This window comes from Pelophylax lessonae (genome assembly GCF_965119305.1).
Source record: "Pelophylax lessonae genome assembly, chromosome: 5".
In the NCBI taxonomy this organism is placed as follows: domain Eukaryota; kingdom Metazoa; phylum Chordata; class Amphibia; order Anura; family Ranidae; genus Pelophylax; species Pelophylax lessonae.
The window spans coordinates 448,664,893-448,683,567 of record NC_138772.1 but is presented as its reverse complement, the minus strand read 5'-3'; the positions used below and the strand labels follow the sequence as shown (position 1 = coordinate 448,683,567).

At 40.0% G+C, this 18,675-nt stretch overlaps 1 protein-coding gene across 1 annotated transcript in view; it reads right to left on the bottom strand.

The window, feature by feature from the left end:
• KCNB2 (potassium voltage-gated channel subfamily B member 2) overlaps positions 1–18,675 on the bottom strand; it is a 362,577-nt gene that overhangs the window by 250,051 nt on the left and 93,851 nt on the right. The gene's annotated exons all lie outside the window — the stretch shown is intronic.

Below are 18,675 nucleotides of genomic sequence, written 5' to 3'. Positions count from 1 at the left end.
ACACACATGAAAACGAATGTAAACTCATGTGAAACTGATGTCTCTGTAACTGAAATTTGCACAATTTTCCCATCAGTTTTCATGTAAACGAGCCCTAAGTATATTTCTGGCCAAAAACGTTGTTTAATTTTGAATATAGTATGGAACTGTTAGAATCCTCTTTCAAACAAGACTTACGTTTTCCTAATTGAATCTTATGAGAAAACTGTGTGAATCTTGAGTAAGAGTTACTTTATGTGAAAGCATTGATAAATAGAGCAATATGTTTTTTTCTGTTTGGGGCAACCCAAGTGCACACTCCTGAACATTCAGATTTTCAAAAATGTTACATAGAAGTTTGTATCCTGCATTCCATGTGGAAAATTTTTTTTGCTCTTTATTAAAAAACAGGAAAAGTGGGGGCATTGCTTCTAGAAACCAAAAATATAGTCATTTTATTTTCCTTTCCCACCTCGCACTGGAGGTGTGACAATCAGGATCTATTTGGCTACTTTGTATAACAACTGCTATTCTTGAGGGCACCCTTGAACGCATATAAAGTATCTTGGTAAGGCCTCATGTACACAAGTGTAGAACTTTACACAGGGTCTTGTTGCCAGCAACATCCTGTGTAAAGTTCTACACTTGTGTAGATGAGGAAAAAGGTGGTTCATAGTGCATCCCAACACATATGGACACCCACGCATATATCTCTGTATAAGTTAAAGTGGAGTTCCACCCAAAAGTGGAACTTCCGCTCATTTGCTTCCTCCCCCCCTCTGGTGTCACATTTGGCACCTTTCAGGGGGGAGGGGGGAACCAGTACCTGTTTTTGACAGGTACCCTTCCCCACTTCCGAGAGACGGCACTGTAACACTGTCCCTCGGAAGTTTGGCCCCCTCCTCCTTCCCCCGCCGCCGAGCCAATCCAAATGCGCAGCACGCTTCGCGCATGCGCATTAGGGACCCGCCCTAGAAGCCACAAGGCTTCACTGCCGGGTTCCCTCACCGGCAATGGTGGCAGCAGCACCCAACAGCCGATGGAAACATCGGCTGTGGTGCCGACATCGCTGGACTCCAGGACAGGTAAGTGCCCTAATATTAAAAGTCAGCAGCTACAGTATGTGTAGCTGCTGACTTTTAATTTTTGGAGGGGGAGAGGGGAGGCTGGAACACTGCTTTAAGTCATTCATTCATTCAGGATTACTGATTGCAGAGGTAATTCTGTACCTGTGCTGCCTACACATGGTCGGCAAGGTAAGCGCAGAATGACCTTGGCCTTCCATCATTCTGAACGACTAAAAGCCGAGGTAATTCTGCACCTGCAGCATTGCCTAGGGAATGGCCCATTCAAGGCCAGGGGTGAGATGTAAACATCAGCTATGTGTAAGCAGCAGTGGTGGTGCAGAACAACTATGTTTACATCTCTCCACTGGGCCTAAATGACTAGACAGTGGCTGTGGCACATATTGCCATGTCCCTTTACTCATTACACATATAAATGTTCAAACTAACATTTATATGCGTAACGTATTAATTACAGTCAAAATAAATAATTTTTTTTGTGGTTTACGCAACTCAACACTAAGGACATAGCATACTAAAATACTGCATTCAGATTTGTATAAAAGTATATGCACTATGGATCTGAACACAGTGTATTATAGGTTTGTGTGCTTAAGTCCCAAGGTGGCTGGTGTGGTGTAGAAATTGTAAAACCTGAGCTAATGCTCTTTCCTTACATAAGCAAACAATCTATCCTTTGTTTGTCTTATGCTTCAGCTGTCTCCTTTTGTGCCTAAGTGACTGATCTAATCGAGTTCACTAAAAGGCAGTAGTTCTGTTCGTGGTATTAGAATTACATTTTAGTTATACTATAACTTTTATTTTACAGCTGCCACAAAATAAAGGGTTAAGTAAGAACAGGTTTTACATACAATGGAAGTACAAATTTGGTAAACTGACCTACAGTGTCGGCTGGTGCTCCATTTTGGGTTTAATACCGCTTTAAGGTAGAGCATATGTCAGCAAATCACATTATTTTTTTGAGTAAAATAGCTCTACTTTGTTGCCATGGATAAAAAGATTTCCTCCTGAGGTTCCTCATGTGTCCTAAAGCTTAAAGTGTTTGTAAAGTTGTTTTTTTCCTTTAAAATTACATACATGTTATACTTACCTATGCTGTGCAGAAGAATTACACAGCACAGCCCTGATCATCCTCTTCTTGAGTCCCCCGCCAGCACCCCTGGCTCCTCCTCCTCTTTGTGTGCCACGGTAGGAAGTCACTTCCTATTAAGGCACACCTGCAGGCTTAATCTCAAGCTACTCTGTCTGTGTCTATAGACACAGACAGCAAAGCCTTGCCCCGCCCCCATTTCCTCATCACAGGATCTGACTGACAGCAGGGGGAGCCAATGGCTCTCGCTGCTCTCAGCAAAGCCTGTGAGAGTGGGAAGAAGAGAAGAGAGCTCCTTCAGATGGGCACAGTGCTGGATCAAGATTAGGCTCTGGTAAGTTAAGGGGGGGGGGGGGGGGGATGAGAGGGCTTTATACACTAAAACATTTTTTTTTACTTTAAAGTGGAACACGTTTTGCAGGTACAGTTACGAAAAACATTAAAAATAAGCGTCTATACTGTTTAAAATCCAGTAATATGCTGTTTTACCCTGCTCTGCACATGCTCCGTTGCTCTAAATTTTTAGGCATTTTTAGGCACTGCTGCGTTTGTGGAGCCTGATCTGCTGACAGCCTTAAAGTGGAATTAAACCCTTCTATCCTTTACAGCCAAGGAAGCTGCTTCTCTTTGATATGCAACTACCATGGTGCTGCAAATGTGATCAGTTATGACACCAGCCATTTGATTGTTTGACAGTTTGGTTGAGGACACAAGCAAGTGTAACAGTTAGCAATCCCGGCATTCCAGGAATGTAACTGTTACATCAATGGGATTAGTTCTGCTTTATGATTTACTGCTGTTCAGTGGCTCTGAGCTTTATCAATTACAGCACACACTAATGTTGGTGGCATAATTATTAATGTGGAATGTATGTTCCTTGCTAAAGAACATTATTTTTTATCCTGTTTTTCTGGGTAAAGTTCTGCTTTATTGAAGGGAATGCATAAAGGTAAAAAATGTTTAAGCTTTTCAACCACCATTGGGCCCTTTCACACTGGGCGGATACATCTGACGGAATCCGCTTGCTCGGTGAGGATCAATCCACTGATCTATGCTGAGCATGCTGATGACAGTTCCGTCCCTGCTCTTTGCTGAGACGAACCTGTCTGAGTCCCAGTCTTTCCTATAAATAACATTTATAATTTACATGAAGCTGATTTTCTTTACACATACTATAAATGTAAAAGATATTTAAAATGGAAGATTTTTTTTTATTCTTCAGCCCTTAAGGGGTTGTGATACACCTGTTTTAACACTCTTGTTTTTCTGCCTCAATTACTATGTTATGTTACTTCCCTCCATTTTAGTCAGATTGGAGATTGGATAAAAACAGACCACCTGTCCGTTTTCATCCAATCCGATCCTCCAGACAGATGGAAAATAGGGTCACCATCTGCCTGTATTTGGTGGACAGGATCGGATCGGATAGCGGGGGATGTCAGTGGACATGTCACTACTGACATCTGTCGCTCCATAAGGGGTGAATTAAGTGTCCAATCAGGTCCACCTGAAAAACTGACAGGCGGACCTGATCAGAAAGCCTGTGTGAAAGGGCCCTTAAGCAGGTCACTAGGTACCAGGAACATTGTGAATGCTAAAATTATAGAATACTGGCAGTCTTTCATTATTGAGACAACTCGGCCTGGTAGACTTGCAGTGACAAAAGAGAACCAGCAAGCCACAACCAGAAAACCAAAATATATAAAATTGTGTTGCGCAGAATAAAAATCTTTTGGATATAATGTATACAAAGATAATATAGATTCCTTCAATAAATAAACCGATACATATATATGTTCAAATGGATGAATTCCTAATAATCCTCATCGGTGTTAAAATATGATATATATAAATATTGACCAATATAAAATTATTATTATTATTATACAGGATTTATATAGCGCCAACAGTTTGCGCAGCGCTTTACAATGTGAAGGAAGACAATACAGTTACAATACAGTTCAAAACAGGAGGAACTAGAGGGCCCTGCTCGTTAGAGCTTACAATCTAGAAGGGAGGGTCAAGTGAAACAAAAGGCAATAACCGTGGGGGATGGGTTGATGGAGAAAAAGGAGGTACATTTGTTAGGGGTTGGTAGGATAGGCTTCTCTGAAAAGGAGGGTTTTCAGAGATCGCCTAAAAGCTAAAATATATAAATAAAATATATAAAGTGACCGGTGAATATTTTAGTATAATAATAAAACCCACTATTCTCTCAATAAAGCTACATGGGTCCTCATACAAGTGCGTAGTGCAAAAAATGTGCAGTATAAAACTTATTTCCAATTTGCAAATCACAGTGATAAAAAAGTGATAAAAAATATAGAATCACAATATAGTCCAGCATATATTAATTCAATAATAAGATAAAAAATATATAAATAAAAGATGATAATTAGTGTCCATAAATAGAAAAATCCAAATCCTTGTGCAAATAACAATAAGGATCTTCTTTACAGTGCTCAGAACCACCTAAGGGTGGTAGGTGCTCCCCAAGATAGTGAGTGACCAGAGTGTCACAGATCCTAAAACAGCTGTGCACCCCCTTGTGAGTGGGCGCTCACCTTATATACGATTATAACAGGCATATATATAGGGACTCCGTCTCAGGGCTGACCTTTCCAGGTCCTATTAATCCAGTGGTCCGTGGCTCAAATACGATTTAAATTAGCCCATATACCAGGAATCAGGAAAGACAATCCATCCAAACCATGACACTCCAGCAGCGAGTATCAGCGTGGTATATGCAAAAAACAAACCTCCAATAGTGCTTATACCTCTTTAAATGTTTATTTCAATAAAAGAAAGATAAATCAAACTCACATATTTCAGTGCATCCATGCACTTTTTACAAACAGCATATAGTTATCCATATAACGAATCAAGCCGTAATGGTAAAGCGGGAGACGCGATGGCTGTATAGCTTCTCCTCTGCTCATATTCATATATGCTCACCATATGGTACCACACCCATATATATACAGCATATAATTATGTACTTTCCTATAAATAACATTTATAATTTACATGAAGCTGATTTTCTTTACACATACTATAAATGTAAAAGATATTTAAAATGGAAGATTTTTTTTTATTCTTCAGCCCTTAAGGGGTTGTGATACACCTGTTTTAACACTCTTGTTTTTCTGCCTCAATTACTATGTTATGTTACTTCCCTCCATTTTAGTCAGCCTGGAGCAAAAGACCCTTTATTACAATGGCTTGATCTCAAATAATGACATGATTACAGCAGGTGGGATGCTTGTGGACTTAAATGCTATTGCAGCTGGTGGATTATTTGAATCTGGAGCCTTGAGTGAGCATCTGTCCTTAACAGTAATTAAATACACTGGCAGCACTAAGTGTCTAACTCCTGTATGGAAAGCTGATTTGTGTGCTGTTGGGTGGACTGTACTAGCATGTATATTGCTAAAGTCTCCTCACTAGGGAGTGATTGATGTCCACTAACTTTTAATTGATAAGCTTTATTTCCCACAACAGCTATAAAGCTCAAGCTCCTAAGGTAGCACTGCTTGTCATTTAGCTGTAACAGAGGCTAATATGTCATTGCTTGACATGTACTACTGAGAAGGTGTAGGACAAGCAATATGCAAGGTTACCAGGTCAGACATATGGATGTAAGAAAATAAAAACAAAATCATCTTTGCTTCAACCTAGTAAGAGATAGAAAATGGTGTGCCCCGCCATTCATCTAAAGCAGGGCTGAGAGTCAGGGATGGCCCAAAACATTGTGCTGCCTGGGTCCAAGATTCAAAATGCTGCCCCCCTCAAAAAAAAAAAAAAAAATCACGCCAACCAAAAGGCTCCCCCATTCATTATTTTATATAAATATAAAATCTAGATAATATTATATATACTGTTATCTTCTTCCATAACTCACCACCGGACCAGTCCACCAAACACCCGCTGTCTGTCCTTAGTCTTCCTGTGTCTGACAGTCCCACCGCCCTAGAAGATCCACACTGTGCTGCATGAGATTGAGTGCGCTGATGTCTGACGTCATTGCGCACTCCACAATCACAAGAGGGATGTTCCTAAGAAGAGACACTCCGCCTCCTCATACTCATCAGTTTTCACTATGGGCGGCAGTATGAGATGGGGAAATGCCGCCCATAACACGCTGCAAACTGATAAAACACAAGACTGCTGGAAAAAAATATTGTAAGTTAATTTGCTGCCCCTTTCCAAGTGTTGCCTGGGTCCAACGGACCCAGCGGGACCCATTGTAAGGCCGGCCCTGCTGAGCGTGCACGACCTTTGCAGGTCACATACAGGCCATATATTGGGGTACCCTTTATAACATTACATAACATACCATAACTAGTGAACTTAGGTACAAACTTGTTTAAGGCTTGTCTCACACCTATGCAGGTTGCAGTTGATGCATATTCCAGGTGCATTTTGCGTTTTCAATACACATCTTTGATCCACTGAAGTCTATGGCACCAAGAACACAACCTGCTGGTCCCTGGCCCTTTCAATAAAAAATTCACAGATGTGAACAAGACCCATTGGAAACCATGCTACATGGACTGTATTGTGTTTCTAAAAAACTCAAAATGCACTAAAAAAGGCATCAGTGTGAACCAGGCCTAATAAACTAGTGCAAATTGGCAATTTCCAACATGCAGTAACCCATGCAACCAATCACAATCAAACTTTTTTTGCAATCGACTATAAATTGAAATCTGTCTTTAGTGAGTAGTAATTTCATTTTGAACTAAATAACTATATAAGCCTGCTTCATGAAATGATGTACTAGCTTGTTTTCTGTTAATTTGAGAATCCCTAAAACTCTGCAATGATTAATGGCCTTGATAGGTTCATTAGGTAGTTCTAACAAAAATCTGAAATACTATGAAGAAACAGAATAGAATACATGAAGGCAATGATAGGTATGTGGAAGGGAGGATAGCTTTGGGCTGGAGTCCTAGACAGGAATAAAAAAAGTCATATTTACTAATCACAGCAGTATCTGTTGGTAATGCTAGTAGTGCCGGCCACATAATCCCACACAAAAATGGCACACAAAAACATAAATACCTTCCTAACTACTTATAACTTAATAATAACATTTTGTTGTGTGCCATTTTTGTTTTTGCTTTGCTTGCTACATATGTCCATGGTTTTCAGCTACCGCTGGGCAAGTCTGTTGTTCTCTCAAGCAATGTCAACTGCTGCCATAACTTTTTAAAAATCTTGGATAGAATGAGAAAGGCTTAGAACCTTTATCAGATTTCTTTCTACGTTCCAGTTGGAGACGATTCCCTCACTTCCAATGTGCTCATCAAGAAACTAAAGTATGGGAAATTTCTCAGAGGACAAAAACAACAATAAAAATGAAACAGAGGTTGAACCCTTCACCGCATGCAATATTTTTCGGTCTGGAGTCAGCGCTGAATCCCATCACCACACCCCACCACCCCATCTAGAAGGTAAAATATTTATCTATTCCTCACTTCTACAGGCTTCTTTCCTGCTGTATCACCAGTCCCTCCAAGTCACTTCTCTTCCCTGTTCAACCGGCCATAGCTCTCCAACCTCATTATATACGCTGGTCATGTATTGTTAATGAGAACGCCAAGAAGAGTGCCGGCTGCCGTAAAGTGAGGAATAAGGTAAGTGTTGTACTTATTCCAATCTACCTTGAAAAAATGGGCATTTAAAGTATATCTGAAGGAAAAACAATATTTTTCTTAGTTTTAGACAGAGTTGGGAAGGGTTACAGTCCACCTCAGGTTTTATTTCTCTTTAGGGTTCCTTTAACCACTTGCCGACCGCCAGCAGTACATATACTGCGGCAGGTAGGCTCTGACCCACGAAACTACATAACTGGACCACGAGTAAGGGCACGCATGGGGATGCTGATCTGCGGGTCCAGCGGCTGGGATTGGCGCCGGTCACCCGCAATCTCTCCCCGTGGAGACAGAACGGCGGTCTGCTGTTGTAAACACGGTAGACCACTGATCTGTCAGCAATGAACACAGGGATCCTGTATTCCTCCTATTTAGGAACACAGGTCCCTGTGTTCATTCCATAAGTACACCCCCCCCACAGTTAGAAAGCACCCCCTAGGGACACATTTAACCCTTTGATCGCCCCCGGTGTTAACCCCTTCCCTGCCAGTGTCATTAGTACAGTAACAGTGTATATTTTTAGCCCTGATTACTAAAGTAATGTCACTGGTCCCCCCAAAAGTGTCAAAAATGACCATTAGGTGTCCGATATGTCCGCCGCAATGTCCCAGTTCCCCTAAAAATCGCAGATCACCGCCATTACTAGTAAAAAAAAAAAATATATATATATATATATATATATATATATATATATATATAAATTACATAAATCTTTCCCCTAGTTTGTAGACGCGATAACCTTTGCACAAACCAATCAATATACTCTTATTGGGATTGATTTTCTTTTACCAAAAATATTTAGTAGAATACTTATTGGCCTAAAATGATGAAAAAATTAGATTTTTAATTTTTTTTTATTCAGAATGATATATAGCAGTAAGTGAAAAATATAGTTTTTTTTTTTTCAGAATTGTTGCTCTTTTTTTGTTTATAGCGCAAAAAATAATAATCGCAGAGGTGATCAAATACCACCAAAAGATTTCTGGGGAGAAAGGACATCAATTTTATTTGGGTACAGCGTCGCACAACCGCGCAATTGTCAGTTAAAGTGATGCAGTGACGAATCGCAAAAAATGGCCCGGTCATTAAGGGGGAAAATCTTCCGGTCCAGAAGTGGCTAAGAAATATTTGCCCTACTTCCTGTTTTGGGGACCACATTTTACCAGACAGGAAGTGAGGGAAAAAGGTTTGAGCCTTACCATACTTAATGTAGGAAAAGTGTTTAAGAGTTTAATTGACTTCCTACCTGGTGAAAAAGGTGTCCCTGGGACAGGAAGTGAAGGGAAATGGCTCTAATGGAGCCCAGGACACAGTAAAACCAGACAGAAGTTCTAATTCCCCCCCTCGCTATCCAAAACTAAAAATAACATTTTGGTCATACATATGCTTTAACCCTTGCATCGTGGAGGTGGGGGCACTATAATTTTAGAGATGCCAGACTTCAGTTTTAAATAATTTAACTACTGCTACATATAGAAACAGTATCCCAGATAGTACTCAACTGTGATGTCTCCCTAAAATCTTTCCCTTTTAGGCTCTGACTTATATTGCCTTTCTGTATGTCTGGCCCTGATTATATCTATGCTAATACAATACTGCCAGCCAGCTTACAGCGCATGTTACAAAACCCTTGTAATAAATATAGATCCTCTGTTTACCACCTGTTTGCTTGTTTAGTCGCTCTCTATTTTAATGACAAAATGCAAATAAAGGTAATTTCCCTCCAGCGTATGCCCTTTAGAGGGATGTCTGATTATTTCCATATTTTCTCTGTGCAAGAATAAAATGTTTTTATTTTACAGCACCATATTAAATTAAATGAATAAAATGAAAAAGACAACAAACATCTCAGTGCTTTACAATCTACCCTCTCTCTTTATTTTACAAGCCATCTGTTCCTTTATGATTTATGTGTTTGGCAGACAGATCCATATTACAGTTAATGTGACGATTTACCTTAATGTAAATGAGTGAGTCCTGAGTGTCTTACCTTAGCAGAAAAAGAATTTGTTAGCAAACATTAGAACAAAGCACATGGCATATTTTACACATGGCAACACGGCTGCCCTTATCTTGAACATTAAAGGGTGTTTCCATTTTAACATTTTAACCTAAAGGTGTTTCCATTTTAACCACTTTACGGACCGGAAGGTTTTACCCCCTTAATGACAAAGCCATTTTTTGTGATTCAGCACTGCGTTATTTTAACGTACAATTGCGTGGTCGTGCGACGCTGTACCCAAATAAAATTCATGTCCTTTTTTCCCATAAACAGAGCTTTTTTTGGTGGTATTTGATCACCTGTGCGATTTTTTTTGTGTTATAAACAAAAAAAGAGCAACAATTCTGAAAAAAAAAAAAAAACCCAATATGTTTTACTTTATGCTATAAAACACCCCCCCCCCCCCCCCGCCATCATTTTAGGCCAATCTGTATCCTGCTACATATTTTTGGTAAAAGAAAATCCCAATAAGCGTATTTTATTTGGTTTGCGCAAAAGTTATTGTGTCTACAAACTAGGGGAAAGATTTATGTCATTTTTATTTATTTTTTTTTTTTTACTAGTAATAGCAGCGATCTGCGATTTATAGTGGAACTGCGACATTGCGGAGGACAGATCAGACCCCTAACTGACAATTTTGGCACTTTTGGGGGGACCAGTGACATTACCACACAAATCAGTGCTAAAAATATGCACTGTTACTGTAATAATGACACTGGCAGGGAAGGGGTTAACCCAGGGGCGATCAAAGGGTTAAGTGTGAGCCTAGGGTGTGTTTTCTAACTGTGAGGGGGGTGGGCTTGTGCAATCAACACAGAGATCTGTGATCCTAAACAGGAGTCTGTGTTCATTTCAGAGAGAACAACAGTCTGTTGTGTTTACATTACAACAGCAGACTGTCAGTCTCTCTCCACGGGGAGCGATCGCGGGTGCCCAGCGGCAATTGTGGCTGCCGGCCCCATTCATTAGCTTCCCCACTGCCTCATGCCCCCAGGAGCGCTCCCGGGAACCGACGTACCTACACGTCGGTTCGTGCAGCCGAGCCAGCCTGCCGCAGTATATCTGCGGCGGGCGGTCAGCAAGTGGTCCACAGACTTGTAGGTTTGATCTGACCATCTTCCAGCTAAAGCCCCGTACACACGTACTGATCGTCGGCCGAACGATCGGCTGTCTTTTGTCCAGGGCTGTCGTGTCTGTTGAAAACTGCAAAAGACTGCACACGAATTTTGTCAGCCAACAACAGCCGACTGCAGAAGTGATGTCATGTGATGGTTAACTTTCCTTGTCTTTTTTCTTTTCTGAGCATGCCCAGTCTTGCAAATCTGCTGTCTGTCGGCCGAAATCTGTACTGACTGGCAAACAATCGGCCGTTCTGGTGTTGGCCAACAAAAATTTTAATGCCTGCACGACAGATTCTGTTCGGCCGAAAATGCGCTGTCGGCTGTCGGAAGCATCATACTAACAAGCCTACAATCGGCCGATCGGTCGTCGGCCGAATATTTACGGCCGACAATTGGTACATGTGTACGGGGCTAAGCTCCCTGTGAATCACTGCAGTGTGTTTTGTAGACATGCATGCTTGGCTCAGGTGAGCATTCCCTATGAAACTGGACAGGAAAGGGGGCCTAAACGGTAACTCCACTTTGGTCTGGAAAAAAAATATCAAAAAAATAAAAAAATAATATAGTGTATACAATTGTGACACAAATCATATTGTGATTGAATGTTATTAAATTACCTTTCCTTTTCGATCTGCAACTGCTGTACTTTTCTGAAAATGCAATGCAATGTGACTCCCTAGAGTTGTTCTGTACACAGAATGTATACTGACCACACCCCAGAAGCATCATTTCCTGCTTGTGTGATTGGCTCACCAATTTTTTTCCAAAAGTCTGCCTAAAGTCAGATTTCAGGCATCCCCTGCAATAAAAATGTCATTTTTGGTGAGATACTTCCAATAGGAACACATCTAAAGGGATGCAGGCCCAGCAGCTTTCCTCATTAGTACCCTGCAGGTGCACAGCTGGTTGCTAATCATGAAACCACTCCCATTAGACCCACTCAGCACTGAGCACTGAGGAACAAACAGGGATTTCTTTAGAATAACAAAAGGTTGGAATCTGCAACAAAGGTTGTTATAATCCTTGCAATGGACACACGTCACCCAGAGGGGAATGTTTTTTTTTCTCAATGAAAGTAGGGTTACGCTTTAAGGATTGGTAGGACATTTCCAATGTTGCTTATCACAGAGGAGAAAAGCAATGGGATACGTCCGAAACTGCCAATGGGCATCTGATGCAACCAAAGACTCAAAATTGTTCCTTGATCTGGCTGGAAGTCATTTTATGTTAAAATATATCCTCTACATTAGATTACTCTACTAATGGGAATGTATAGTGGCCTTTCATTCATTTTCTTTCTTTATTTAAAATGGTAATGATTAAAATCAAAGTAGAACTATGACTTCCCATTAAAAAAGTTAGCTGCAGCACTTAAAGCGATATAAAAGCCTTTTTTTTTACCTGCTCTATGCAGAGGTTTTGCTTCTCTTATCGGGTCCCGTGCCGGTGTTCCTGGCTCCTCCCTCCTGCTGGGCGCCCCCAAAGCAAGCAGCTTGCTCTGGGGAAATCCAAGCAGGCGCACTCCTGACCTTCCGCCCTGTGTGTCCATTCACACACAGAGACGGGGCTCAGCCCTGCCCCCTCCGTCTCCTGATTGGCTCACTGTCTATAATTGACTGCCAAAAGCCAATTAGAAGTGCGAGTCCTGGAAAGGTAAGGCTCTCATGGACATCGCTGGATTGGGAGGCAGCTCAGGTAAGTATTAGGGGGGCTGGGGGGGCACATAGAAGGTTTTTTTACCTTCATGCATAGAAATCATTTTACAACAACTATAAATTATAAGTGTGTCTGCACTTACAGTTTCTCATAATCCACTTGCAAAAACCCACAAATAACTGTGGAGTCTGCTAATGAAGTCCACCTAGGACACTCTCTGGGATGGTGCGCCAAGAAAGTTGTACTGCTCCTAAATACTCCTAGAGTAGAGCTGCTCCTCCTATGTAGGCTGTGCCTCTTTGCACTACACAGGGTCAAAAAATGTTGCAGGGGGGGCATGGCTATCAGCTATGCCACTAATGATTTACAAGCCTGTAGCTGTCAGTCAGCCCTTGGCCACACCTAGTCCTGCCCACTGCTTTCTGTACTGACAGCACGACTTCTGTTGCGGCCCCACCCCTTTCCGACTGTGAGCTGCAGTGTTTAGGAGGGGGATAAAAAAGCAATATTTTTTTTTTTTTGAGGCATCAAATAGTAACTGGACTTAGTACTTGTTTAGACCATCATCCAGGATTTAGTTAGTACTGTTTTTTTTAAATCTGAAAATATATTATATATTAACTAGTAATATTTAGTATTTTCACTTGAAGCCAGCAGGTGGGGATCTAAGATATTTGTCACATGTTCTAAATTCTATGTAGAAATAAAGAAAGTGGAAGTCTAAAGGTAAGCAACTTCTGCATTTTTTTATGTAGGGAAAGCAACACTGGAATAGTTTATATCCTATATCAATATTGTTATAACAGGTATATGAATAGTGATGCCAACTTGTGCAGCTCTTTACATATATATTGTACATTCACACCAGTCCCTGCCCTCAAGGAGCTGTACACACATTCGTAAATACATATACTAGGGCCAATTTAGATAGGAGCCAAATAACCTACCGGCATGTCTTTGGAGTGTGGGCAGAAATCCATGCAGGCACAAGGAGAACATGCAAACTTAGCTTTGCTTAACTGTGCTGGCTGTATCCTTTATTATATATCTATTTGTCAAAAAAAAAAAAAAAAAGATTTTATGTATACAGAAAAAAAGACCATAGTTAACCAGATTGAAAAGACCCGTGTCCATGGAGCATAACTAAAACCGTAAATAAGTACACTAAGAATCATGTGTCCTCAGAGCCGTAAACCTACAGTTAATCTGAAGGAAAGAAAAGAAAAAAACCTTATTGTTTACAACACTCTTAGACATATAGAGAGGAATTTACTAAAATTGGTGCACACAATATCTGTTGCAGCTCTTCATATTAACCAATCAACTCCTAGGTTGTATTGACAAAACTTAATTGCATAAGCTGAGGTTAGAAGCCGATTGGTGGTTATTATGCACAGCTGCATCAGATTCTGTGCGCACCAGTTTTAGTAAATCTCCCCCAAAGTATCTGGATATAAAATGGTATTGTTTCCTTTAAGAAAAAGCAGGGGACAACCCTTTTCATTTCTAGGCCAAGACTTATAGATATCACCTGCAGGAAAATACTGGCACTGCAGCTTTTTTACTAAGAAATAAACTATTCCATGTGTCTACTAAAACACGGTAAACAGGAAATTTGTCAATTGCCTGCTTATTAGTTACAAGAAGATGGTAATGGCCAATGGCTGAGAGTGATGACCGGAGTGTTCTGGTGGGGGGGCGGGGTGTTTCCCTATTAGAACACAATAGAACAGCGGGGGAGATCCCTGTTCTAACACTGGATTGTTAGTACAGCAACTCCAACCAGAGCTGACAGTTTTTTTCATTCAACCTACTGGGTTGAACGAAAAAAAATAAATATAAATGTGTACTAGGCTTAAATCTCCTCAATGGGACACAGATGGCAAAAACAAAAACAAAAAACTGACTTTGGTTATAACCCCCCCTTATTTTATCCAAAAGGAAAAAAAAAAGCCTATAGTTTTACTTTAACTCTGATTTACCAATTGACGTCAATGCATGTAACATCACCAAAGTAATGACATAAAGTCAACACAAAACCCTCATCCCTATTATGTTATTTGATTATGACAATGCAGTCACAATGAAAGAAAAACACATAGCTAATACTATAACCAAAAACCTGCAGGTACAAAACATGGGTGTGCCAATAATACAATGATCAGATTTATCATAAGCATTACTAGAGAAACATCAGATGGATTGCAAAACACAATATGTTCCTTTCCTCCTCTTTTATGTTTCGGCCCAATGAAACCAATGCTTAAAAAATATGTTATATGCTATTTGAATATAAAAGGTCATGTTCTCATCATACAAAATCACATTTCTTTGCAAATACACCACTCTCAATGCTTCTAACACACGCATCGATTATTGGAATTTTCAGCCAACGTCCGATCTGCCGTTTTTCGGCTTGTTAGTATGATGCTTCCGACAACCGACTCCGACTTTTCAGCCGAAAAAAATCTGGTGTGCAGGCTATAAAATTTTTGTTGGCCAACAACACAATGGCTGATTTTCCGTCAGTCAGCACAGATTTCGGCAGACAAAAATCTGATGAGCAAGTCTGGGCATGCTCAGAGAAGAAAAAACACAAAGAAAGTAAACCAACACATGACATCACTTCTGAAGTAGGTTTTTGTTGGCCGAGAAAAATCGTGTGCAGTCTAGGCACACTCCAACAAACAAAACACCACTCTGGACAAAAGTCGGACGATCGGTCGGCCAATAATCATTGCGTGTGTACGAGGCATAACTAACCATGTTTGTTAGTAAAGCTAGCAGAAAAAAAAAAAACATTTTTTTTTGTATTTCAAAGTTATGACAATACCATACCAGCCAATATTAGGCCCTATTACAATCCGAGGACATGCCTTGGCAAATTATAGGCTAAAATGTATTTCTTATGTTTAGATTAAAAAAATGTTCCAGGTAGAAGTCAAATTCAGCAAGACACCATCACCAAAATTAGATAAAACCTGCACCATACACTTTCTGATTATTTTGTCTCCCATTTTTCTAACAGCCAACAGTTCTCCTTTAACTTAATGGTTTAATTATGTTTATTCCAGCAAAATGTGCTAATTCTAGGAACAAAGAACTATCGTTTAGATTAAATGGATTAGCTCATTGTCTCCAAGGAGGCCTTTTTTATTAAAAATATTTTTTTTTACTGGACTTTCTATTCAACTAAGATCACCTAATTAACGCGTTGGAGAAGTTTTTTTTGTTACAGGAAATGCTTCCTTCGTACACTCCCAAAAGTGCAGCACTTTAACCAACGTTTCTGATGGACTTGCTGTATGTAAGACCACTTCAGAAAACCAATAATGACTTTTAAAGGATGACCTCATAATTATGTATATTCCACAGATAGTTAGTAATCTAGCCACAGACTGCTGATTGCTTTTAAAATGTTCTTAGTAATAAAACATTTGGAAATTTGCATTCCTGAAAAAAAAAAAATGATCTTTGTTGAATGGTGATTTCACATCACCCATGCTAAAAGGAGTTGTTACAAAAGAATATGAGGTTTTTTTTTTTTTTTTTATTGCTTTTTGATTATGCGTAATTTGATTCCTACTGAAATATCAATTGAAAGCCTAATCTAGGAGTAAAGATGATGCAAGGTGGCAGGAATCAGTAACAGAGGTCCTGCTCTCCTCCACCCTAATTACAGCCCAAGAACGATGTAGTAATGTGCCTAGACTCCTTTGGAGGGATGTCTTACACTGCACCCACCTGTGGGAGCCTCCAATATGACTGGGGGACCTATTTAAACCATTGGACTGTGGTTGAGAACAGTAGAAATGAAAATGCAATTACTGTTCAGAGAAAAATGTAAAGGTATTTGGAGTTATACCTTCAATGTGAATAATAATTGTATGTAATACTTTCCATATAAATAATGACATTTTTATACAGATATGATGTACTGAGATGAGAAAAGGTATAGAGCACAAACTTCTAATATTCTCCATGGGTTTTTTTTCCTTTTATACTTATATTGTTTTGCATGTTTTTGAGCATTTTTTAAATAAATTATTCCAAGTGAATATACTTTAACAGTGACCTGGTGTTCAGAACATATTAATTACAAATCACCAAAAATCCACTTTGTATTTGTAAATACATTAGCTATGATTCTACCATTTAATATCAATGCAAGCAATGCCCGTCACAGCAGAATGCTTTCAGTATGCTGTGTTGTTTGCATGGTCAATGATAACAGGTCCTACAGATGCTTGGTATTCAACTCTGAAGCCTTCCAACCAGAAGAAATTAGAACAGATTACAGCAAGAAATGTCCATATGTAATTCAAACTCAGTAATTCTTCCCCTTAGTTTTTGAGTGTAGACAATATAAATACAAAGTTTTCTGGACTATATTCTCCTTCATCATGCACATAATTACGCACAATAATCGTTTTAATGAAGTAGGAAATTGTTTCAATATGAATAAATCAGAGCCTTGTGTATCCAAGGGATGAGGGGGATGAGGGGTAAACATTCTATTAATGGCATAAACTAGGGTGAGTTTGAGAGAATGCACTGTACGTCCAAAAGTTGTTTTCAGTGAACAGTACTGTTAATGCTACAGCATGCAATTACATTTTAGACAACTGTACACTTACAACAGTTCCAGCATGGCTGCGCTCCCATGCGGACAACCAGGTCCATAAAACCATGTTTAACGTGGAGAAACTACTGCACAAAGCCATGATTTCAGCATTAATCAACCCCTTTGGGATGAATTGAAATGTTGACTGTGAGCCAGATCTTCTTGTCTAACATCAGGACCTGACCTCATAAATATTCTTTTGGCTGAACTGGCACAAATTTCGACAGACACACTCCACAATCTTGTGGAAAGCTTTCCAAGAAGATCTAAGACTGTAATAGCCTCAAAACAGGAGTCAACTGCATACTGATACTAATGGTTACAGAATAGGCTGTCCACCAGTTTCATTTATGTGTGTGTGATGGTTAGGTTTTCACATACCTTTAAACAAACAGTATGTCATGGCGCTCTACTAATGTAAGTAGGTGGTAAATGGAAGGTATGGTTAAAAAGGATGGTATGGGGGTAATAAAAAGGGAGGCAGCATTCAGCGGCTGCCAGCTGGAGCAAGGAGGAGCACTGGAGGACAAGAAACAAGAGAGAGCGGCGCCGGCTTAGTGTAACAGATTACACTAAGGAGTAGGAGCAGTCCTGTGGGGAGGCTGGTGGTAGACAGCTGTAGCCTGCAGTTCGGCGGCGGTGTAAGACTCACGGTCGTGTTCCGGCTTCCGAGCTCATAACGTCACATCCGGTTAGGAGGAGGAGCTGAAAGTGCGTGCGTTCGGAGCATCCATGCTCCTTCGTCAGGCTGTCTAGCAGTTGCCTACCACCAGCCTCCCCACAGGACTGCTCCTACTCCGCGCTGCACCCATTAGGACAGAAGCAGATGAACTATCATCCTTACTATACCGATATACCTTATCTTGTAGTGAGTTTTTATGTTAACTTTATTCATTAAATAATCTGCTACACTAAGCCGGCACCACTCTCTCTTGTTCCTTTCACATACCTTTAGCCATGTACTGTAGTGTATATAACCATAATCTGTAGGAACAAAATATCAAACCCTTAAGTGTAAAAGAGAAGAGAATTCCAGCATACTAAATTTTTGCTGATTCCATAACTGCATATCTTGAGGTGTTTTGCTGCTTATTATTTCCTTATAGATGAATAAGGGGGTGTTATTAGAGTTTTTGGATTAGATATGCCTGCAGGGGATGTTAGTGATTTAAGCATAAGCTCAAGGGAACTTTTAATTTAAATGTTTCCATGAAAAGATAGTCCTGACTGCTGTGGGAAGTATATCTGTAATTCTTCTGTGTGCAATTGCTACATGCACCTAATAAAATAATGTATATCAGCTAGACGTGTACATGTAATAATAATCTGAAACATCTGCTTGTAGATCCTAGTCTAAGGATCTCTTAGCAGCTCCAGTACAATAGCAGTTAGCTCTCTGCATAAACATGAGAAACGTAAAGGCATAAAAAACAGTGGTGCAGCACATGTGTTTGGCTACTG